This window comes from Protopterus annectens, chromosome 1.part1 (assembly GCF_019279795.1).
Source record: "Protopterus annectens isolate FY-2018-M chromosome 1.part1, PAN1.0, whole genome shotgun sequence".
Classification (NCBI taxonomy): Eukaryota; Metazoa; Chordata; order Ceratodontiformes; family Protopteridae; genus Protopterus; species Protopterus annectens.
The window spans coordinates 386,372,985-386,399,484 of NC_056726.1; positions in this window are offsets into that span (position 1 = coordinate 386,372,985).

Here is a 26,500-nt window from a genome sequence, read left to right on the forward strand (position 1 = left end):
TTTACTACAACCAATATGTTATCACTAATCACTAACCCCTACCACAAATCCATGGGTTTTGGACTCATAGCTATGGGCTGTAGGGCCTCAACACCACATCAACATTTCTATTAGCTAGGCCCTCAACAGCCCTTTAAAAACTTCTACTGGCTGGGCCTTTTTAACAGCCCCTCAACATTTCCCTTAGCTAGGCCCTTGACAATCACTCAACATTACTGCTGGCTAGGCTGCTCCTGTGGATCACTGTATACTGAAAGGAGTGAAGGGATAGTGCCCTCCAACACAATTTCATAATGAAGAGTTTGCCTACTTAACCATTACAGTAGGGCATGACTCACTTCTAAATTGAAGTGTCTGCTTAACAAATAGTACTCCAAGGCATAAAAGGCCAACTTTATAGCTCGACACTGCCATTTAATGTCTGAGTGTCTTCCCTGCCTGTTGTTCAGCTTTCTGCTGATATAGCACACAGCATGCTCTTTAGCTTGACCTACAACTACTTCTGACTCATTGGTATGTAAGGTGTACTCTTTAGTGAAATCAAGGGTCACTAATACAGATTCAGAACAGAAGTTCCTGTTTAGTTCGGGTCTATATCCTATGAGCAAATCACACAAATTGCGAATGTTCATAATATTGAACGTACTGGACCTTGAACTTTCTATTGTGGGGGCTGCACCCCCCCCCCGCCCCTGCTAAATATATATTCCAACTCCGAGATCACACTACAGTGAGGAAAGGGCAAATATCCCAATCTTCACTGTACTCACTGTTCTCAGAAAAGCACTTTGAGGTCCGGTACTTTCGATATTATGAGCGTTCGCAATTTGTGCGATTCGCTCCTATGATATAGACCCCTTAGTTCAGCTGGCTCAAGAGACCATTGCACCTTGACATATGCTTTCCTTCTTGTGAGATCTCTCATGGAGCAGGCTTTAGTCTCAAAATTAGGCACAAATGTATAATAGTATCTGGCTTATTCAAAGAAAAAGCCTTTAAAGCCTCTGCCCCCTTTTTTTTTTTTTTATTTTAGCTGTGGATCAAATATCATGCCCAATGTACTTTTTTTATTAGATTTTCTTAGCATTTGCAGTCAGTCCTGTATGTATTCTAACACAGACCACACTTTAGTTAAGTGAGCGTATCAGTCCCCTGAATGAATTATCACATCATTAGATATGCAGCAATATATTTGGACTTTAATATTTTATACATTAGCCTCCAAAAGGTAGATGTGGTTCTATGTATACTGGCTGGTAGCAATACATACTAAAATAGACCATCTGGGGTTAAAATATCTGTTCTTTTCTTTGGCAGAAGTGTTAGGTGGAATCTTACCTTCAGCAAGTCTAGTTTTGTCAATTTTTTGACCTTTCCAAGGTTCTCTATCAACTCGTCAGTTCTGTGCATAGGATAGCAGTCAAACTTTAAAAAGCTGTTTGTTTTCTTTGCAAGGCACAAGTACTGATATCTGATCTCCTGGGATTAATCCTCTTAAGTTAAGTCGGTCTTTCGCATGATAAACCAATTGTTTAATTTCCTGACATGGTGCATGAGTTGCATTACTATGGACAAAATCACATTAGTCTGTCCTGCAAACTACTGCAACATTTTTAGCAAACATTAAAATGGCATTTTCTTTTCTACCCTAGTTTCCTTTGCAGTGTCAATCAGTCCTCTTGGGAAACTGCCATAGGTTCATAGGTAGGTACTAGGCTATTGGCCGTAGGGCCTATATAAGCCTAGCCAAAAGGTACCCTGGCTTTCACCTCCCAAGAAAATTATTTTCCAGTGCCACTGTCAATCAGAGCCACAGAGGTGATCCCTGGGGTGAATTTCCTATCTCCCATCCAATCATCAAGATTTTTCTTGAAGAGTGCTAATGAGGAGCTTTGTTTGACATAGATAGGTAGTTTGTTCCATAGTATGGGAAGTCTCTGGGACAGGAATCTATCCCTCCAGCATATTCTGTTTATTGTGGAGACAAGGTTTAGGTCCCTAGAGCATGTAACTTGGAGGGATTGGGATTTCTTTAAGTGAAGCATATCCAAAAGCTCTGGGTTTGACATAGCTTTATGTGTTAGGCAGAGATCGCCTCTGAGTAGGTGATATGCAATGGAGTAAAGCTGCAGTTTTTTGAGACAGTCTGCGTAGGGCATCTGTTTGAGGCTGGTAATCCTCTTTGTGAGGTATTTCTGCAGTCTTTCCAGTTGTTGTAGATGTCTTGTGAGGTACATACCAAAATGGGCATTGTACTCTATAATGGATCTAATGAGTGAAGAGTAGAGGGGAACAATGACCTCTTTTTTCCTGGATGAGAAACCTTTTGTGATGAGGTGTGCCACGTAGAAGGATTTCCTGACTACTGTGGTGATGTGATTATCAAAGGAGAGACTACTGTCCACCTGTGTCCCAAGGTCTCTTATCACACTTTCAGTGTTAAGTAGACTACCGCCTATGTGGTAGCTCATGGGAACAGAGTTTTTACCAAAAGGAATGACAATGCACTTTTTGGCATTGAGCTTGAGGCCATGGCTTTGACACCAGGCATCTGTCTCAGTGAGGCCCTTTTGTAGGATGTCCACATCTTTTGGAGTTTTGATGATGGCTCCTAGTTTGCAGTCATCTGTGAACTTCATTAGCCAAAGACCTTCTGTGTTAGCCTATACTACAGAGAACTAGATACCAAACAGGAGAGGACCCAGGACTGAGCCCTGTGGTACTCCACTTGTCACTGGTCTGAAGTTGGATTTGGAGTCTGCTACTTTCACAGTTGGCAACCCATCTTGTGACAAAGGGATTTATACCTAGTTTAGTGAGTTTATCTATAATTCCAGAGTAAGGGATGGTGTTGATAGCCTTGGCGAGATCTAAATAGGCTGTATTCTTGGCTTTGGAGAGTGTATTTTTTACCTGTGCAGCTGTGCTTACAGGAACGTTGCATTCTTCTGGTATAGAGATGGGCCCTTTAGGGGATGAGAGGGGGGTAATGTTAGCACTGAACCTATCTGCCAGGATGTTGACAATATCAGTTGGTTCTATATATTTAGTGCCATTGTGCTGTAACTCAGAGCAGATCTGAGTGTTGCCATTGAGATTCTTGACATAGCTATAGAATGCTTTGTGGCTGTCTTTAGAGTCAGTGGAGATTTTGTTTTTGTAACTAGCTTTGGAGGATTTTATGAGGGATCTCAGCTTCTTACTGAGGCTGACCAGGGAGTTCTTCCAATCATGGGATTTTACTCTTTTTTGCAACAGTTTCTTTCTTCTGTTATAGAGTTTTTTTATGGCAGGGGACCACCAGATTGGCTTCCTTTTTTTGGAGGATAGCATCTTGATTCTGTTAGGGATTGCACAATCCATGCACTCGTGTAAGTGCTTATAAAGTGCATTTGCGTAGGATTCAGCAGTCATACCTCTATTGTCCGTCAGCATGGGTGTTGTGAAGTTTGCCACTTCTGTCTTAAGAAGCGTGAAGTTGGCTTTGGAGAAATATTTAATGGTGGTTTCCCTAATGGGGGGGTGGGGGAGGGATGTGGATGTCTAGGGTGATTAGCTTGTGGTCGGATCTGACCAAGTTATGAAAATTCAAACAGAGTAAACCCAGCTGAAGCTTGTGGCACCTCTCTGATTGCAGATCTTAAGTAGAGGAACAACTGGTTGCATATTTTGCTCTCTACTTCAATAACATTTCTTAGCATTGATATCAGTGCTCTATTAAACCTCGCTACTAATTCATCACCCTGCAGATGGAAGACCGATGCTTTCAATTGTTTAACTTTAAAGCACAGACATAGCTGTAGTATCAGTGGTGCAACAGGTATAATATTCACCTTTTGTGCTGGAAGACCAGAAAGCTGTAGTTTCTATTCCCACTCCAGATAATTGGATTGCTTGGGGGGGGGGGCTGCACTCCTGAGCATGCCATCCTTTAGATGAGATGAGATGTTAAACTGAGGTTCCATCTTTTAGAGTTGGTGGTAGCTGAGGTGGGGTAGGGGTCCTTTATTTTCATGACATTTATTTACATATTTACATTTTTTACACAATTCTATACATTTACAAATGTACAACATTTATAAAATTTTACTCAAAATGTCCACATAATTTCTTCTATATACATTCTATTTTTCATCTTAATGTATTTTTTAAACTAGACCCCACTCCTTCTTCTATAACCACACTCTAATTTTCCTTAATATCACTTATAAGATCTACTTTCCATTGAACATAATTTCATGGAATATAATTCCATTTAATCTCTCATTCCAAATCACCCATATTACATAAAATAACTTTTTGTCCATTCTTACCTTATATATTCTTTATTTATATTCTTATACTATCCATATTCAATTATAGCTATGTTTATATCATATTATTTTTTTAATTCTGGAAAACAATCTTCACATAATTTTTTCCATAATTTCTTTACTCTTCTACATTTTAGAAAAGCATGCTCTGTATTTTTTTCTTCACCACAGTAGAAACACATTATTTCACTTTTCTTTTTATATGACATATTTGCTTTTACTGACGACTTCTTTATTCTCAATCTCCATAGAAAATCCTGACATATTACTTTATTTACTATTTGTTTCTTTCCTTTATAGCTATAACATTTTATTGTGGTAAATATTTCCAAGGGGCAACACAATAATATTGCACCATTATATTCTTATACCATATTTGTTTGTCTTCTCCTACCTGATCAATCTTTATTTTCCACATTTTTTTCTTGATTTTTTTATTTCTTAATTAATAAATTCCTTTTATTTCTTATTTATTATTACTTCTTATAGTCTACCAAACATATTCATATTTACACTTAAACAGTCTTACTACTAATTTATCATTTTCTTTACTTATCCATCTCAGTACTTTATATAAATTTAATGAAATTACAAATATTTCTGAATTTAATAATACTAAACCACCTTCATCTTTCTCCATATATAATACTCCTCTTTTACTGGATTTAATTTAGATCCCCATATAAAAGTAAATATGACTTCTAACATCTTTTTTATGTCTTTTTGGAATCATATACACACTTTATAAATACATTATTTTTCCCATTAATACTGAATTTATAATATATATGTTCTCCACAGACAACAGATTTTCTTTCATTTCTTGCAACAAATTTTCCCATTGTATTTCACATATTATTTCCAAAATGTATTCCCAATATTGAGATTTATTTTATTGTAAACTGCATTCCTCCTATTTTTATCTTGCACTGAAACTTTACTTTTATCCTTGTGTGCAGCTGTAATGTTGTTGCCTCACAGCAAGAGGTTCTCCCATTCGATTCTCGACTGGAATGCGTGGAGTGCCTTCTGTGTGGAGTCTGCATGTCCTCCCCGTGGTTGGGTGGCATTTGAAAGGCATGTGTAAATGGGCGTGCCTTTGTTGAAGTGAAGGTTGGATGTCAAGCTGGCACCTCGGCATTCGTGAAAATCTACTGCCAATCATTAGCGGACCGGAGTTCCGCTGTGGCGACCTCGAACCGGGAAAAGCTGAAAGACAAACAACAACTACAATGCTATAGCCATTTCCTTTAAGCCATCTACCACACAAAATATTTTTTTTATCCATAAATTATTTTTAGTAATTATATTAATATCATCTGCATATGTCTATATATGTATATATATCTGCATATGCGAAACATTTAACTTTCAATATTTTATTATAAGCTTCATTTTTTTTTCTTTAAACATTTCTTCATGTAATGAACTACAGTTTCCATTACATTTTTTTATTTCTTCCTGTTTCTTTTTCCTTATTTTTTATCCCTCTCATTACACTAAAGTCTTCTTTCACAATCTTACCCTAATATGCCGACACTTTTTCCTACTTTCATTGTAATAAGCATCTTTGTTTATATAATAAATTCTTGATCTTCTCATAATTTCATTTGTATAACTCTTTCTTTTTCATAACACTAACTCTCATTCCTTTCTAGCTTTTCAAAAAACATTTCTACATATTTTACATATCTTTCTTGTTCTAGTAATTGACATTTCTTTGCATCATATTCTGTTTTCCCACATATCTAACATTTTTTATCTCAATAGTCTACAAAATGTCATTCTTTCTCACAAATAAACATGCCTTTGGTTGTCCCCAGTATTTTATAATCTCCTGTTACTATCAACATTTCTAACACTTAGAATCTGCACAATCTTTTCTATTTTCATTCTCAAAACACTACAATTCTCCAATCCATAAATCTCTATTGTAATAAAATTTTGAAATGTCCATCACGTCTTTACAAACATTTTTAAGTGTCTTTTTAAAGTCTCTTTTTCTACATCTGTACTGAACTGTATATTATTTTTTTTTGTTTCTCGGAAAAAAAGCTTTAACCACATAATTGTTCCATGGGTTGTCATTTTGTCTCTTTCACATTCACACAAAAAGTTCTCCTTTTCCTGAATAGTCTGAAACATAATATTGCATAAAGTTGCTTTATTTATTCAGATAAAAGCTTTTACCTCTTGTACCTTGACACCCAGAGGTAAAACTATGGTGTTCCATACCTCAGTGTTCTTTTTGCTTTGTATTCTTACCATGTACTTTCTTTTTGGACCATCATTTCTTTTTCTTTCTGTTTCTGCATATTCCCAACTGTCTCAGAATATGATCTTTTCTTTGGTTCAGTAACTCTTTTTTTGTAATCTCCTCTGCATTTTCATTCTAGATTGTTCTCCTCTGATCTCCATGATATGTTTTCCATGTTCTAGTTCACTTTGCAACAGCATCTCCTATAATATATCATCCTGCAATGCTCCTTATTGGAGGGTTGTAACCACACATGCTTCCTTCACTATCAGTTCTGATTCACCAAACAAATTAGTTTGAAATACTATCTCTAAATCTTCCAGCTATGACCTGGTATTCACCTCCACTGTTTCCATTCAACTTCTCTGTGTTATACACCATCTTCTCAGGCATAATTGTAACTAGTCTTCCACAATTACGGGAACAAATGAGTGGGGAATTCCCTGATGCTTTGGACAAATTTCCCCTAGTAGTAGAAATACCACCTCAAGTCTGCCTTGAATAGATCCCACTAGCCTAGTGGGACTGACCTGGTAAACAAATAAATAAAAATAAATGAATAAATAAATAAATAAATAAATAAATAACGTAGTACCCTTTAACAGAAATGAAGTGCCTTGGTCAGTAATTTTCTTTTTAAGGATATTCACTCAAGATTATGCCAAGACTAGTTCTCTGGAAATAGCTTTAGCATTGGGTTTGCATAATCACACCACTTCTGCAAATTTAGTATCATTGTCCATTATTGCTAGTACATACTTGTATGTATTGCTAGATTTTAGTAGTAGTCCTATAATGTCCACAGAAAGCCAGTCAAAATGCATTTCGGTAATAGGCATTGGGGCCAAGGAACTCCCATAGCCAGGATGGAATGCAGTTTTCCAACATTCAGGATAAGAAGCACATAAGTTTTCTGTCTCTTTTGTTATGCCCGGTCAGTAAAGTCTGGCTCATATTCTTACCTTGGTTTTGTCCATTCCTGGGTGATGCCCTAATATGTGACTATGTGCCAGCTTTATTACTAGTTCCCTATAAGGTATTGTCATTAGCAGCTGGTGTAGAATGTTCTCCTTATCCTTAATCACTCTATGTAAGAGGCTGTCATCCATCTCTAAATAAGGGCAAGAAGAATTGGAAATATGATATTCACTGGTCTCACCTGCAGTTTTGGTTACATTTTTTTATATCCAACTTAAAGAATTATCTTACCATTGTGATCATTTAAAATTTATGTGTCCACTAACTACGTGTTACGTTCTTCAGTAAATTATCTCTATGTAGAAGGTGTGGCTTCTTCATGAAAATACTGGTACTGCAGTGTTTTTGGATTTTGCCTCTCCCTACATTTTCTCTAGTGCTTTAAAAAGGGGGAAAACATTTTTAAAATAATACATCATGAGTCAAATCCAAGGTTTCAGACACAGGATGTAACTGTCTGATTTCTTACATGTTTAAGGGGTATGTCATTCTGTCACAATGAATGCATATTGCATCCTCTTTTTAATCATCTTATGCTTATACACTAGCTGGCTCTGGCCAGTGTAATCATACCTCCAGAATATAGCAAAGATTGAACATTCATGATATATCTCAAGGTCCAGTTCTTGGCTTACTGCTATTCACTATATCACTTTCTTTAATTTGTTTTAACATGCCCCACAGTTTGCGTTGAATGGAAATTGTGTGTTGATGCAGACACACATATATAGGTATTCATGGCCATGACCCTTTAGTGTCCGCTCTCCCTTCAGTGCTTACCATGCCTGTATGACATAGTAGTGCTCTTTGTCACTTGATAAAGGGCAGTACAGTATGAAAATAAAGAACACTCATCCTCTTGAGGTAGACAAGGTGGCCAGTGAAGCGTACCATTCCAAATAGTCCTCCAGTTTCCTCAGTTATCAGTCAATCCCAGATTGTTTAGGTTTTACAACTCTAGAATTTTTCAAGTAAACAGTTTTTGTACCTTTTCAAGTTATACCTGCAACCTCAACCCCTCATACTGTGCCATAATGAATGCTTCTATTGATATTACCTCTACTAGCCATTCAGTTAAGTGCACAGATCTCTATATGAAGAAGTACTTTCAGAGATACAGGGAGTTGTTAGTTTATGCAATATACTGGAACATACTGACTATAACTCACCTCTGCTACCCATCTTTCATGTTTAGGATGGCTTCATCACATCGCCCTGATATGATACTCTGTACTCATTATATGACTCTCGTGTCTCACTGGTCTGTCTGAAAAAAAAAATCCCATTTCTCTTATTTTCTGGCCTTGTCCTTTCCCTTCCATCCTATGCAATTGTCTGATAAATTTCCTATGTATAGTACAATTTGAAAAAGTACAAACATTCTTTACTGGAAAAGTCATAACAGGGTTAGACAATGTGAACAATTAAATTCCATGTAGTTTAATTATAGCTCAATACCATCTGGTCTGTTTGATCCATTGATCCACTGTTTTTTTGAGGATTTATGTCAGGAGCACAATGTAAGGGATGCTAACACCAGCCTGTGGATCCTAATACTAAAATTAATACCCAGGGTAGAAAAATGAGACTTTACCTAGTTTTTTTAAAGACTGTGTTATATGCTTCCTCTTATAATTAGAGAAGTCAGGCATCAAGTTTCTTGATAATATGTTATTCATTTAAAGTATATAGACTGGGCATAAGGGGCTGTAACCTTGTCATATTCAAGACCACAGCAATAAGATTGCAATTATTAAGATTGGACATTCCAGATTTTGGAAAGTCAGCAGGAGAATGCTTTACTGAAGTATTGTAATAAATATGCAGGAGATAGTACTGAAAAAAAGATTTGGTACAGGAGATCTTAGGACATGGGCAGTTCTGAGTCTTAGACAGAAAACTAAGAAAGGACAGTGTCCATGAAAGAGAACCTTATATGAAATATGAAGATTCAGGGTCATCTTGAAGAATGTGCCATAGGTTAGCATTAGTGAGGGAGATACAGCAATCTTAAGTACTTCAGCATTTGGTCATGAATGTGTAGATCATACTGAGCGGAACCTGAAGCCTGATGCAGCTACTGCAGCTGTCAGAAGATCCATATGCTATGAGTAGTAATCCATGCTCTAAAACAGGAATAAGTATAATGTGAACAAGAAGAGGAGGACTTGTGTTCAACCAGGAGCAAAAAATATTTAATAAATAGGTTGAGCGCTTTTGTCAATAAACAAGTAAAAGGACTTCATCAGAACAGTTTTAAAAATGCATGCACTTCACTTAAATACAATCAATTAAACAAGTAATAAATTGACAAAACGCTAATTAAATTTCAAAAGTATATAACCCAAATGAATATATTAAAATATTAAACGTCCTATGAAGCTACATATAAATTACAAAAAATTCACAAAAAATTGATTTATTACTGGATGACATACTTTATCAGGGTAATCTAACCACTGATGAATATACATATATGAACAATGAATATCCTGTCATAGGGAGTATTTTTGGCATTCCCAAAATACACAAGACACTTGTTAACCCCCCTTTTAGACCCATCATCGAAGTCAAGAGATCTAAAACATTTTTTATCTCTATGTTTTTGGACCATCATTTGAAGGGAGCCTTACAAGTATTTTCTTACATTTGTAAGGATTCTTGGCAATTCTTATCTAATCTTAACAACGTTGAATTAAAAGGAAACATGTATTTTGTCACTATTGAGGTGTGCAACCTATTTACTGTTATACCTCATGAACTTGGGTTGCAATGGTTAGAGAGGCAACTGTTTATTTTTAACAAATTTGAAGGCCATAGGATCACTTTTTTAGTGACTTTGATGGAGGCAGTTCTTAACAATAATTTTATTTTATTTGATGGACAATACTTTAAACAAAAAATTGGGTTGCCATGGTAGCAGCATGTGCCCCCATTTTTGCAAAACTTGTTATGGCATTTTGAGAGACCAATTATGTGTTTAACAGTAAATACTACGAGTGTATTTTCAATTATCCAGCCCAGAAATTTGTAGTTTATAGGCCATTTTGGGCTAATTTCTATCTCTTTCATTTCCCTGCTGTAAAAACCGCATTTGCATGGTTTTGCACATCCAGGCAGCACCGGTTAGCTAGGGCTAAAGTATTCCCGGCTCCACCAAGTCTCCTCTTCAGTTTTTCCCTTCAAAGTAGTCTAACTCTCAACCTAAGCACTTAAAAAGCATCCTACAGTCCAGCACTTGCTCAGACCTAATAGCAAGCACTAATATACCCCAACACTTGATTGCCCAGCAGGGCAAGGCTCATTATTCACCCCTCACCAAACCAAGCGACTAAGCAGCTCACGCTACTATTCAGGCATGACCAAAGGGCAATTTCAGGTATACTGTCCAGTCCAGCTGGTGAAACTGGATATCCTGAGGCAATGTTACATCTGCCTCATGTACACAGACAACCCTCTCCTCCTACCACAAAACATTAACATATGCGAGAGATGCAATCATATAGTTAAATTGGAGGTTAAGCTCTCTCTACCCAAGACTGGAACAGGCAGTCATGAGGAGAAGGTTACCACTTGCACCACAACTCCAGCCTCACATAGACATAACAAACCAGCACTGGCAAAAAATACACATAAATACATGAAATCATACTCGGAGGCTCTAAATAAAAACCTGCAGATGCATCAGAGACCTCCAAAGCAGACACCCAAAAAACCTGCACCTCCCGTCACAAACCAGACAACACATAAAACACAAAATCAGTGTGCCGCACAATCACAGCCCTTAAGGCGAAATGACATACCGAACACACTAGTAATAGGTGACTCTGTAGTTAGGCACACTGACGTCCCACTCACTAGGCTGGACAAGGAGAAGGTTACTGTTAGCTGCCTGTCGGGACCCAGAATCCACCACATAATACAAGCACTCAGGTCACTCCAGAACAAGTATAAATTTATTTTATTTATTTATTTGCAGTTGGTTTACCAGGATAGTCCATTGGGCCAAAAATACCCCGTTTTCAATGGAGTCCTGGGGAGAAAAGCTCCAAAAACAAGTAGCAAGGTTACAGTAAGGTATTTGGTTACAATTATACAGTTACTATGGACTAGTAAAAAATGAAAGGAAAAAGGAAACTTTGGAAATACAGCAGACTAGTGAACAAATATACAGATATTACAATCTTGTCCAGCAGGAAAATGATTGTCTGTGGGACCTGGGTATTCAAGCTGCTATGCAGAGGAGGAAAAATGTCCATGAATAAAATACCCTAGGGAAGCCCAGAACAAATGGATGACCAGGTAGGCTGCCTTAATTAAGGTACGGTGGGATGTCGGTGAAGAAGCTGGGCTGTTAATTAAAAAAATAATCTTAAAAAGGCACTGATATGTAACCTGAAAAGCTAGAAAGACCCGAAAAAAACAGTAATATATAACACATAAAAAACAGTAATATATAACACATATCAGTGCCTTTTTAAGATTGTTTTTTTTAATTAACAGCCCTCATTCAGTTCCATATCTTAATACATTAGTTTCTATTCATGTCCATTATCTAAGAATTTTTCACTATTTTGTTTCTCTTTTTAGTTTCTGTATCTTATTTTTTGGATATCTAGCCTGGTTCTTATTTTTTGTTTTTTTGCCTGTTTCTTATTTTACATACATGTTATTTTGCATACATGTTGTTGCTATTTCTCTAGTATGCTCGGCTTTGCTTATTATGCTCTTTTAGGTCATCTACCATCCTGATGAAGATTTCGAAAAGTATAGCCTAACAATGTATTTTACCAGCAAGGGTGTTTTTTTTCCAGTAAGACTATTTTTAGTTAACTACATTTTTTTTTAGCAAATTTTAGCTAATCTCCAAACTTCACTATTGTAGGTTTAGAGTGATTCTACTAACCACGTATGAGCTGGCTCAGGGTATCTAACCTATCAGATTGTAGGGTGTGATGTTAAGTTGTCGTGCCCAATCACAATAAAGGTTTTTTCACTCACACTTGATTGGCTCCCACTGACACACCCCCAGGAACTCTTATAAAAGGAAATCCTCAGGATCACTCTTTCCATTAAGGAACTACGCTTCGATGGTGATTGTACTTCTGGTACTTTTTACTTCAATAACGTATGACCTTCTAGAATCTGAATTTCAACTACGTTGATTTTTTGCCACCACGGCAAGCAGAGCTCCTTAGCCGAGTCACATTTATGTTGTTCTGTCTGTTTTTTCTGTGTGTGTCATCTTTGATTTCTAGCTGCCACACTAGCGGTTCCTCTCACTAGATGACCTGACCAGCTGGAACTACGACCTGTATACGAAGCCTTTCTAAAGGCTTTACTCAGCCTTCAACCACAAGCACTCAGGTACCCACAGCCTTTCTCAAGGCTTTACCGGTAGCCCAGCTTCTTCACCGACATCCCACCATACCTTAATTAAGGCAGCCTACCTGGTCATCCATTTGTTCTTGGCTTTCCTAGGGTATTTTATTCGTAGATATTACAATCTTGTAAAGCAGAAAACAAAAAAGTTTACAATATAGAAACTGAGAAGCTTTTACAACTTAGGGTATGACTGTCATTTTTCATGTTGGTGTGAATGACCTGAGATGTACCTCCCTGGACTACATGAAAAGAGACATGGAAGAGCTCTCTGATCATGTAGCCCAGGCGGGTATGACCCTGACCCTGAGTAGCATCTTGCCCTCACCAAGAATGATACCGCAGTATAAAGAAAAAATGATCAATTTCAACAATTGGCAAAACTTCTGGTGTCATTCAAAGGGGATCCAGTGTCTGTCAGCCTGGGATGACATGCTCGACAAGCCTCAGTGCTTTGCAAGAGATGGCTTGTACCTGTCACCCCAAGGCTTTTGAATACTGGCCAAGGCTCTTGCTGCCCCCATAGTGCCTTTTTTAGGCAAGGCTCAAAAGTCAAACCCACCTCCGTAAACAGCACAAATAAAAAAATGAGGGTTATGCTACTCAACGCCAGGAGTTTAAACCTCAAAATGCACGTGCTCGAAGCACTCCTCAGTATGAAGAATGTTGACATCTGTGCAGTAACTGAAACCTGGTTCAAGGATCCACAGAGCACCCCAGCACTACCAGGCTACAACTCATACCACACATTTCGGCCACAGAACATGGACCGAAACAAAAGGAGGGGGTGTATCCATATTCATCAAGGATACCTACACCTCCAGGTTAGTGGTGCAGCATGATACTTCTGAGATCATCCATGTGTAACTAACATTGGGGAAATCTGCAATGCAAATTGTGGCCTGCTAGAGATCACCCTCCATGACCCAGGACCGCCACGCTGCCTTTCTGGAGACACTGGAAAACATGAAGGTCCTACCAAACACACTGATATTGGGTGATTTCAATTGCCCTACCATTAACTGGGAAAACTACTCAAGTACAAACTCCCAGGTCCAGCGCTTCCTGGAATTTATCAACTCAAATGCCCTGGATCAGCTGGTAATCTCCCCTACCACAGGTGAAAACATATTGGACTTGGTCATCACCAACAAGGGTGAAAGGTGTTCCGCACCGGAGATCAACCCATTACTGGTTAGATCAGACCATAAACTAATCACTCTGGATGTCCACACCACACCGCCACCCCCAACCAAGGAAACCACAGTGAAAAACTTTTCTATAGCAAACTTCACTTTACTTAAGACAGAGGTGGTAAGTTTCACAGCCCCCACGCTAAAGGATAACAGTATCCAATATGCAGGAACCTTTACAAATGCACTCTATGAGCACCTACAAGGATGCATGGATCATACCATACCTAGCAAAACCAAGACTCACTCCCCTAAGAGAAGGAAAACAGTCTGGTGGACTGTTTGCCATAAACAGGCTATACAATAGAAGGAGGAAACTAGTTCAGAAAAAAGCAAATCCCAAGAAGGAAAGACATCCCTGATCAGTGTCAGTAAGAAACTAAGGTCCCTCATAAAATCATCCAAGGCTAACTTCGAAAGAAAAATAGCCAAGGATTAGAAAGATAACCACAAAGCCTTCTTTAGCTATGTCAAGAATCTAAGTGGCAACTTGCAGATATGCTCTGAGCTAGTGCAAAATAGCACAAAAGATACTGAACCTACTGGTATTGCCAACATCCTGGCAGATAGATTCAGTGCAAACATCACCCTCCTCTCACCCCTAAAAGGGCCCACAACAATACTGGAAAAGTGTAGTGTCCCGGAAATCACAGACACACAGGTGAAAACAGTCCTTTCAAAAGCAAAAAGCACAGCGTCAATGGGGCCAGATGGTGTCCCAGGCTGCGTCATGCATGAACTACAGAATGAATTAACCCCCCACCTAAACACACTGTTCAACCTCAGCCTCACTACAGGCTATGTGCCCATAGAATGGCATACAACAATGGTTATTCCTCTCCACAAAGAAGGAGCCACAACTGACCCTGGTAACTATTGTCCCATAAGCCTAACTAGCCTGGTCTGCAAGTCTATGGAGCGCATCATCATGGAACTCATTAACAAAGAGATTGGGAACCTCCAAACACTTGACCCGATGCAGTTCAGCTTTGTTAAGGGCAGATCATGCCTACTAATCCTAGTTGACTTTTTCGAGACCATCACCAAGGCCATAGATGAGAGGAAGGTGGTTCACACAGTCTACCTTGACCTCGCCAAGGCTTTCAACACCATTCCCCAATTGGGAATTATAGAAAAACTCACCAGCCTGAACATAAACCCCTATGAGATGGGTTTCCAACTGGCTTACAGGCAGAACTCACACGGTAAGACTAGCGGGCTCCAGGTCTGACTCTAAACCAGTCACAAGTGGTGTCCCACAAGACTTGGTCCTGAGACCCTTACTGTTTGGCATATATTTCTCAGAAGTACAAGCAAACACAGGAGGACTATGGCTAGCCAAGTTCGCCGATGACTGCTAACTGGGAGCCATAATTGACTGTCTGGCTCACACAGACATTCTCCAAAAGGGCCTTACTGAGATGGACACCTGATGTCAAAGTCATGGTCTCAAGCGAAATTCCAAAAAAATGCATAGTCATCCCGTTTGGGAAAAACAAAACACCCATGAATTACCACATAGGTGGCAGCCCCCTTAATACAGAAGTGGTAATAAGAGATCTGGGGACCCAGTTAGATAGTAACCTCTCCTTTGACAATCATATTGCCAAGTAGTTAGGAAATCCTTTTATGTAACCCATCTAATTACTAAAGGGTTCACATCTAGAAATAAAGAGGTTATAGTGCCCTTCTACTCGTCACTTATCAGACCCATCATAGAGTACAATGCCCCATTTGGGATGTACCTCACAAGACACTTCCAACAGCTGGAAAGACCACAAAAGTACCTCACCAAGAGGATTACTGGCCTCAAACATATGTGTTATGCAGCCCGACTGGAAAAGCTCCGGCTGTCCTCAGTGGCATATCGCTTGCTCATAGGTGATCTCTGCCTGACTTACAAAGCCGTGTCCAACTCAGAATTGATGGACATGCTCCACATAAAGAAATCCAAGTCACTGTGAGCCACTCACTCTAGTGAGCTAAACCTCACCACAACAATAAATAGAACATGCTGGAGGGATAGGTTCATGTCACAGAGACTCCCCATGTTTTGGAACAAAATTCCTAACTACATTAGGCAGAGCCCCTCACTAACACTCTTCAAGAGAAACCTTGATGAGTGGATGGGTAACAGAAAATACACCCATGGGATCACTTCATTGGCTCTTCTTGACAGAGGCTCAGTTAATTAATCAATGGGGCGGAAAAAGCTGACACACTCTGGCTAGGCTTATAAATGCCCTCGGGCAGATAGCCTAGTACCTACCTATGAAACTATGAACCTATGTGTTTATATAGATAGAAAAATATACTGATTCAACACTATTTTCACTAACAAGTACTACACAATTGTAGAAGTCAAAGCAGTTGTTCACTACTATTCAGTATGTGTACTGACAGATATATTGGAAAAAAGCAACAAACCTCTTCTTAGCTGTGATGGCATAGTGGTTAACTTTTGTGACTATAGAGTACAGGGTCTTGGGTTCATGACCTGCAAGGGCTGTTTATTTTGTTGCTAGGCAGAACAAGTACTGTTGGATATAGAGAGGTTAAGGCAGTTTTGAGCAACTTTAAGTGGGTTTGTACGGGTTTGCCTGTCAGTAAGCGCTGCTAATGTATGGTTAAATGAAAAGCCACTTACACTGTGTAGACTTTGCTTACCAGTGCACAAATCTGCTTAGCATTATATTTAAGTAATGTTTACATTGCATGGCTCAGCCCTAGTAACCAGTGATCACACTCCAGTCTGATGAAATAGCACTATAATGACATATTTAATAAGTGTATTCAATTCCATGTATCTAACATGCTTCTATGTGCTGTCATTATACTAGCAAGGGGTATGAGTATACTGTCTGGGACTCCTGAGCATATATAGCTAGTACAACAATATTTTCCTTTTGTATGTATTTCATATATGGGTAGTATTCCAGGTTATATGCAGACACACTTGCATGTATTGTATCATTACCTTACTACTGTTAACAGTATTTTCTCAAGTAAGACTAGATTGCAGATTGTAGTACTGGGACCGAACAGCCCTGCATGCAAAGATGGACTCTGAGCCCTGACTATCATGTTCTTGGTGTGTGAGCTGTGTGTCATTAGGTATTTGCTACTGGATATTGATCTGACATGTGGATATTAACTGTAGACTACTGTGTGTATAGGACATGTCATTGCTGCCATGTAGTAATGGCATACTTATCAGTGTCAGACATCTATCTGTCAAAACATTCATCCTAATGTATAACCAGTTGGCTAGCTGATGTCTATTTGTCCTCTGTACAGATGTGCAGATGTCAGGTATCCATCTTGGCTGCTTACAGACAATCTATGCTTGACTGACACTGACATGTCTTCCCAGCTGTGTTATGATTGCCACAGCTAGGAAACCCCATCCTGTATGCACTACAGGACCATGGATACCTCAACTACACTACCCCAATCAACAGAACATGCTTGGGTACAGGTCTCCAAGACAGACACTGGCCATGTTCTGTAATATATGTTGCATACATGTCAATTGGAGCACCTCACTGGCCCTCTACAAGAGGAAACCAGATGATTGGATGTTGCATTTAACTCTCACCCTCAGGACCACTCACATGGAATCAGTTGATAGATGGCCTGCTGACAAATGGCAGATGGCATGATACCACTGTACCCACATCCCCTACTCTTCTCATCTTCTCATCTCTCCATGGACAATATCCTGGTACACACCTAGGAACACCTGCACCTATGGACCCCAGTACTGACAAATGTGTCAGTGTGCATTACTGAGAATAACTGTGTCTGTGTATTGTAAACATGTAGTTGATAATACCCTGGGGGCCTTCTCACCCACTACACCACCCATTGCCATAGTTAGAAATGGCTGCTGCTGTAATGGACATTGCATGTACCTTGTTACACTCTTCACCCTATGGGCTACCTGGAGCTTGTAGTACCAGTACAACACTGTTGTACAAATGGGTAGATAGGCATGGGTTACCCTCTGAGTCTTAGCAAGTGTGTATATTTGTAGGATACAGCATTCTGAGGCCACGTTCTCCTAATACAATACACCTTGCCATAGAGTATAAGGGATAGCAATGTTGCTGACTGTAGGAGAGCCATGACAAACCATCACCCTACTATCCTTGGGGCATGTGCAATAGATTCATATCCCTGTAGTAGCACTCTTGAGCTAGACAAGGGGTTGTATTGCAGTCCTGTTCAATGTGTGATTGTGGGTATGCCAGAGTATTATCATGGGTTTCAGTGAGTAAAATATCCAATGTGGGGTGTGGGTGCTGGATATACTATCTTTACACCATGATAATCCCAGTACATGTCCCAAGGTCCACTGTATGGGGACCACTGTCACCATCAACCATACAGGTAACTGATTACACTATCCAGCCCAATGATGCATGTGCTGTTTGCAAATTATCTGTAACAGAATGGGCTCACTGACAAGGTAGTTAGCACTGATAAACCCAGGTTTCTCAGATGTGTCTATGACTGTTATGTGTTTGTCAATGTGTATATGACAGTATGTCACACTATGTATTGTTCATAAACAACCAGTACATCCCCCATTATTATACTGTACAAGGCCTGGTGATGTTCTTCACTTAACAAGAAACCTAGTACACACCTCATCCTAAAAGCTGTGTGGTTTGTGCAATTAAGGCCACACACATTAGTAGCAATAAGTACCTAGGTATGGTTCTACTCTCAGCGTTACCAAGTAAGAGTGTGTGCATGTGTATGTGAAGGGATCTACTTCAGTTTGCAGAAAATACATGTCCCAGGAGGTCATCTGTCCAAGAACTGACTGTTAAATGCTAACATTTCAAATGTATCATTTTGTGGAAATTCATTCCATCGAAACTAGTAGTAGATGTGTAAATGCCCTCTTCCCCAATGTATAGCTGGGAATCAATACTGGGGTTGCTATATATAGTTGGGTGTGGATCTTGTGGACACAGCCACCATCATTGGAGTTATTGTTGTGTGTACCCCCCCTGCTTAGTCAGCTGTAATACTGTACAGTTTATTTTAACATGTTAAGTAGTTGTCAAGCACACTATCTGTGGTTCTATAACACCCCACACCCTTCAAAGGGTAGGGCTGTGCCACCCACACCAGCACACCTATGTTTACCAAGTCAAGGATTGCACTACATTGGGAAAGGGGACATATACCCTGCCAGTACCATCATCAATGACATTAAACTAGCAGTCTGATTATTTACTGATGTGATGTTGTGCTTATTCTGTCTTGGTGGAATGACATAGGCTAAAATGGGTTCACTGCAAAAGTACATCCATCCATGTGTACAGTATTCTTTGTCTATTGCATCAACACCAAAGCATCTGTGTGTGTGTGTGTGTGTGTGTGTGTGTGTGTGTGTGTGTGTGTGTGTGTGTGTGTGTGTGTGTGTGTGTGTGTGTGTGCACTTACCATTGTCCACTGTAGAAGCACTGCTGACATCAGCCACCATGCACTCACCTGTATACACCCCTCAGACCTATCAGCCATATGGCACATGCAGTAACTGTTATACAGACCTGTTACTTGTGTTCAACTGTACCCAGGATATGGCACAGTCAAGGTGTCACAACAGTGCCATACCCCTTGTAGGAAACAACAGCAGTCCAACATCCTGCTGACACATACACACCTACAACACAAACTGAATACATTATGAAGACCACAATCAGTCAGTGTTAATAACAGCTATAATGCATCATGGCTGGACAGCTACACATTCTGACATGTAAGCATTAAACTATAGTGCTGAAAACATGTTACACAACATTACATTAGTACACCTTAGTACATTTCCCCTGTGCATTAGAACCATATTAGCCTGTCCCTGCATTGATGTTATGGATGACAGGGATGTGGCACAGGTATCATATGCACATGGTGTGTTGTAGGTTTGCCAGAGACCTAGGCTGAGCTGTTTGGTTGACAAAATGTGTGTGTGTTGGGGGGGTTTCATTATTAATTGGGCTGTGCAGATGTGGCGTGTGTAGGTATGGGGTTGCCCTAGCTGTGTTAGTGATGTGTGTGTGTGTGTATGCATGACACAGGTCTGCCATCTGGCTGCCCTATACAGGGGTTTGTTGAACAGCTGCAGACCGTACATGGCAGGGTGTGCAGTTCACTGTCTCCAGCCACTGACATGAGAACTGTGCCTGCCAGGGGTTCCACGGGCACTACCAGGTACAAGGCCAGATATGTTACTCTCTCCTGATGATGACAAATATCCACTGGATCTGGGTCCCTCTTGGGACCGGCCAGGGCCATGTGCAAGTGGCCTGCTATGTTGTGGTGTGGACAGCACCCCCTGCAGTGCTGATGCTGGTACTGCCACTACAGGAGTGGCTCTGACTTTTTGCACGTCCACGTCAACCTCCACCTGTTGGTGTTGCTGACCTACATCCACGTGTCTGTTGTGCTACTCCCACCATATACTCAAGCACAGACATTGCATGGTCAATGATTCCCACCATCTCATGAAACCATCTATCCAGGACCTCTGCAAAATAACGGTGGCACCTGCAAGATCATGGATGTTGTCAATAACAGCAGGATGAGTAGCCCTCTGAAGCCTCAGACCCTGTCTGGTATAATGTTCCATACATGCCTGTGCCTCCATGATAGCCTAAAACATGCATCTGGTGACACCTGCTGTGGCGCTTCTACCAGGGGCATGATGACCAGCAGCCCTCCTACGTGCAGCCCTGTACATCTGCCTGTGTTACCTCACCGGTCATCCGGTTATGGCTGCTTTGTCCAGACACACTTGACATAGTCTCCAAACTGTCCTGTCCCATGCCACCACCTGCCAGCTGTCCCTCATCTATGGCCACTGGTGATGGGGTATGTATAGGCAATGTGACTGTGTGTGGGGATGGGGTGGATAACAGTGGTATGTCAACCGATGCACAGCTTCAGCCCCTGATGAACCTGCCTGTTCATCATCATACCTTTCATTATTGTCAGAGTCTGTATGGACACTAACATCAATTTGCCTGCAGGAGGGAGCATGACCCTACTCGCCAACTGTGAGAGGAAAACAAGAAATGCACTTTAAGACCTGTACATCATGGCTTAACTGTACACACACTCACACACACTCAGACACACACACACACACACACACACACACACACACACACACACACACACACACACACACACACACACACACACACACACGCACTTACAGGTGAGGTTGCACAAAGATATTACACACAGACTCTCATTACCCATCTGTCAACATGCATACCATATGGCACTCAACAGCATGCACTGGAGCTATACTCAATCCCTTTTACCAACATTATACATCTCTGTGATGCATTCGTTTTGTTAGTAGGTGATGCCCATTCCCCTGGAACACACTGCACCCATGTACACAGTATTGCTGTGCACCTGTTCAGCACCCTGGCATGTACTGTGCACCATACCTCACAGGTGTAGATGCCATTGCTGAATGTGTATATGTGTGTCATTTATGTTTCCTCTGTTGCTCACAGCCCCTATGTGTTTGTCCGACACATACCTGGGATGGTATGAGGACAGATGTCAATAGTGAATGCCTGAGGTTTGATTTGCAGATCTCATCATCAGCAGTGCATGTATGAGCAATGAAATACAATTACACTGACATCCTTCAAAGCTTACTCTGGCTATGAGGAGTGTACACACCCTTATTGACATTGTACCCTCTTCCCTGATATGCCATGGGGCCACAATACTGCATATGTTAACATTACACAAACCTGAAATGTGACATATGACCTGTGCAATCAAATGCAGTATCAAAGAAATGTGTTAGTTGTGCAGATGCTGATTAAGATGCATACAATATGTGGGTGCATAAGTGTGCACACCCTTAACATGATGGTTTGTTGCATCAACTGTTAAGTGTACAACAGCAGTCACTATTCCTGAAAGGGGTATACTAGCATGGCCCATCTGCACTTGCCAGTATTTGGTGACTCCATCCTACAAATGTCCCCCAACTCTGCCAGATTACAAGGTCAATTCATGTGCACAGCTCTTGGAGGTCACACAGTGCCTTCACTATTGCTGTGGAGTTAGGGTTATGTCTGCCACAATTCATGACCTTGACTGTGTGCAGTTACAGCCGCCCTTAGTGAGCATTGGATGTCTGCTTCAGTTTACTGTTGTGTTTCAGGATGACACCCCTCCCCATCCTCAGCATTTTTGCAGATGCTTGACAACTATGGGCCACACATGAGCACCATTTTGCAGTGTCCCAAATTCAGAACACCATGTGTACCAGCCTAGTCCCTGCTAATGAACGGCAAACATACAGGTGTACACTGGCACCAGCAAGGTACAGATGGGGATGGTGGGCCTGAGGTGGAGTGATGTGCTGCTTGTGCAGCACATGTATCTTTATTAATACTGTCTGTAGGTTTTGAGCTTGATTTTGGTACATTACACATTGTAACACATGCCTTTGGGTGGGGGGTGTTTGATGTTATGCATATGCTACCTGTAGAGAGCCCTGGATGATGTTTCCTGTGGAACAACTTTCCCGTCTGATTACCCTAACCCATAGGCCACATTTATGCAGAGTCCAGTTGATTGCTGATGCAGGTACTGCACAGCCATTACTTGCTAGACATTCCTGCAACTCCCTCAGTGTTGTGGTGTGTTTCTAGGCAGCCTCCATGACCATTTTGCAACATGTGTCATCATCTGTCTTGGATGGCCATCTGTTTATTTTCTATATTAATGTTGTCCCATACGTTCTCATCACATACATGATTGTCTGCACTGTTTGCCATGGAATATGCAATGGTAAGGTAAGGCTACATCTCCCACTCCTGAGTGCTACCTTTTGGATGTGGGATCCATTCCATGGTTTGTAAGATGTGTGCAAGCCATGGCTGACTCTATTACAGGTGAGTGGGCAAATGTCATGGACATACATCTTGGACAGCAGACCATTTCTTGGTGTGACATTGGGGACCTGTACTTGATGGAAGGTGCATACTCATGAAGAGTGAATGCTGTCAGTACCTCAAAAGCTGCTTCCACAATATGTTATTTGGAGTGTGTGCACACACATGCTTCCAGTGTTTGTTAAGGTATCTATTCCCCGTATTTGCTGTCCTAACATAGGATTCCATATTACACATTCATTGCTCATGCTAGGATCACATTCCAGGTTGTAAGGGTTGTGGAATGTGGGATTGTGATATGCAGTTGTGTAGATCTGTAGCAGTTGCCATTGTAATAGTGGTATATACACTGTTGTAGCCACTGTATAAGGGTAATGTTTCAGATATGTTCCTCCTGTAGGCCATTTGTCCCACCATTATGTTTATCTCTGTGCACACATCTTGTAATGACAGGTTGTTAGTTATATTGCAGGACTCTTGCATACTCTTCAGATATGCCACCATGGTGACCACTGTGATGCAGTGCAGTTAACAGCAACAATAAGTGAACATGTACAGCATGCATTATGGGTAGGTGTGTTAAATGTGTGCATGGCAAATACCATGGCCATAACATGGCTGGTGTATTGGTAAACCCGAACAAAAAACACCATACTCACCAGCTACAGGCTGCTGCCCAAGAGGTATATCAGTGGGGCCTACATAGTTGTCTGAGAGATGTGATGTCAGTAGCCACACCTGTGGCATTGGTACAGGGTGGAAGCAGCATTTCAGTACATCAACAGTACAAACCCACAATACTACAGATTATGCACATCTGTTCATTACTACACTGCAGCAACATACTATATATAGATTTTATCTCACATATGTATGACAAAACTTTACAGATGAAGACAGATAAACAACAGTGGTCTACTGATATGCCCTGTGGCCTTACCTACATGCTGCTCTTCCATTGTGTGGGTAGCACCCACCTTCACAATACTATCAGATGGTTCCTGGCTTTGCTGATGGGCTGGTGCCCCAAGGCTGGTGAAGAGCTCCTCAAGCATGTTTCAGGGGGGCTGGATGGCATGACCCCCACTTGTGGCTAGCTGGTCCCTCCTAACTGCAGCAGCACACTGACGGGAGTGGTGGATGAGGTCAGTGCAGCGATGTCGGACCTGTTCATAACTTCGGTTATGCAGGCCGACAGTGTTTAGCCTGTGGACGAGCTTGTTACACAGGGCAGTCCTCTCTTGCAGATCATGGACTGTATGGCCAAAGAGGGTTTTGTGGTGCTGCACCAGGTAGTTAATGATAACATCATTTTCCTGGGGGGGAATGCACTGGAAGGTGCTTTCTAGACATAGGTTCATAGGTTCATAGGTTCATACTAGGCTATCTGCCCTAGGGCATTTATAAGCCTAGCCAGAGTTGTGTGGCTTTCACCACCCCTTAGGTTGAAGAATACTATACCCATTAGTTTGCCGTGCCTCTGTCCAGCAGTGATACAGAGATGATCCTCGGGGTAAACCTACGATCTCCCATCCACTGGTCAAGATTCCTCTTGAACAGAGCCAGTGAGGTGCTCTGTCTCACATGGACCGGGATTCTGTTCCACAGCATAGGGAGTCTCTGGGTGATGAATCTGTCCCTCCAGCACGTCCTATTTATATCCGTGTTGAGGTTTAAGTCTCTTGCTCTTGTGGCTCTGGTGGATTTGGATTTTTTGAGGTGGAGCATGTCCATTAATTCTGGGTTGGACATGGCCTTGTATGTCAGGCAGAGGTCACCTCTGAGCAGACGGTATGCGACTGAATAGAGCTGGAGTTTCTTCAGTCAGGCAGCATATGGCATATTTTTGAGCCCCTTTATCCTTTTGGTGAGGAACTTTTGGGGTCTTTCCAATTGCTGCAGGTGTCGGGTAAGATACATTCCGAATGGGGCATTGTACTCAATCATTGGTCTGATAAGTGAAGAGTACAGGGGAACAATGACCTCCCTTGATCTGGATGTGAATCTCTTCATAATCAGGTGGGCAATGTAGAAGGTCCTCCTAACCACTTTGGCAATGTGAGTGTCAAAAGAAAGGTTACTGCCAACTTGGGTCCCCAGGTCCCTGATAACCTCTTCTGTGCTTAATGGATTGCCACCTATGTGATAACTTGGGGTTACCTTGTTTTTACCAAAGGGTATGACTATACATTTTTTGGCGTTTAGCTTAAGGCCATGGCTCTGGCACCAGTTATCCGTTTATATGAGACCTCTCTGAAGGATATCTGTGTCTGATGGATTTTCAACTATGGCGCCCAGTTTGCAGTCATCTGCAAACTTTGTCAGCCACAATCCTCCTATGTTTGCCTGCACTTCTGAAAAGTAGATGCTGAACAAGAGGGGGCCCAGGACTGAGCCCTGTGGGACACCGCTTGTGACCGCCTTGGAGTCTGACATGGCACCAGCAACTCTAACCCTGTGGGTTCTGTCCTTGAGCCAGTTTGCAACCCATCTTGTGACATATGGGTTTACATTTAAGCCGGTGAGCTTTTCTATGATACCCGAGTGGGGTATTGTGTCGAAAGCTTTTGCAAGGTCAAGGTAGGCTGTGTGAACTGCCTTACCCTCATCAATGGCCTTGGTGACTGTTTCAAAAAAGTCGACCAAGTTCAAGAGGCATGATCTGCCCTTGACAAAGCCGAATTGGGTAGGATCCAATGTCTGTAGGTCCCCTATGTCTTTATTTATGAGTTCCATTATGATCCTCTCCATAGCTTTGCAGACCAGGCTTGTTAAGCTTATGGGGCAGTAATTGCCAGGGTCCGTAGCAGCACCGCCTTTGCGGAGTGTACGTCTCAGGTCATTCACACCGGCATGGACAATGACTGAGTCATACTTGTACTTGCTGTGGAGTGACCTGAGTGCTTGTGGTATGTGGCAGATTCTAGCGCCCGACAGGCAGCTTACTGTGACCCTCTCCTTGTTCAGTCTGGTGAGTGGGACGTCAGTGTGTCTGACTATGGAGTCACCTATGACAAGTGTGTCTGGCATTGTGTTTGGCCTTAAGGGCTGTGACTGATTTGCACACTGACTTTGTGATCTATGTGTTGCTTGTGTTATGTCATGAGGTGGCAGTTGTTTGGGTGTCTGCTTTGGAGGCCTCTGCTGTTTTGGTAGATTTTTGATCAGTGCCTCCGAGTATGTCTTTGTGTGTTTATGTGTTTGATTTGTAGTTGTGATAGTTCTATGTGAGACTGGGTTTATGGTGTGTGTGATTACCTTCTCCTCCTGTCTGGTTTTGCCAGTCCTGAGTTGAGAGAGCTTAGGCTCCAGTTTGGCTATATAGTTGCATCTCTCGCATGTATTTGTGTTTTGTGGGAGGAGGAGAGGGTTGTCTGTGTACATGAGGCAATTGTAACATTGCCTCAATATTCCCAGATTCACCAGCTG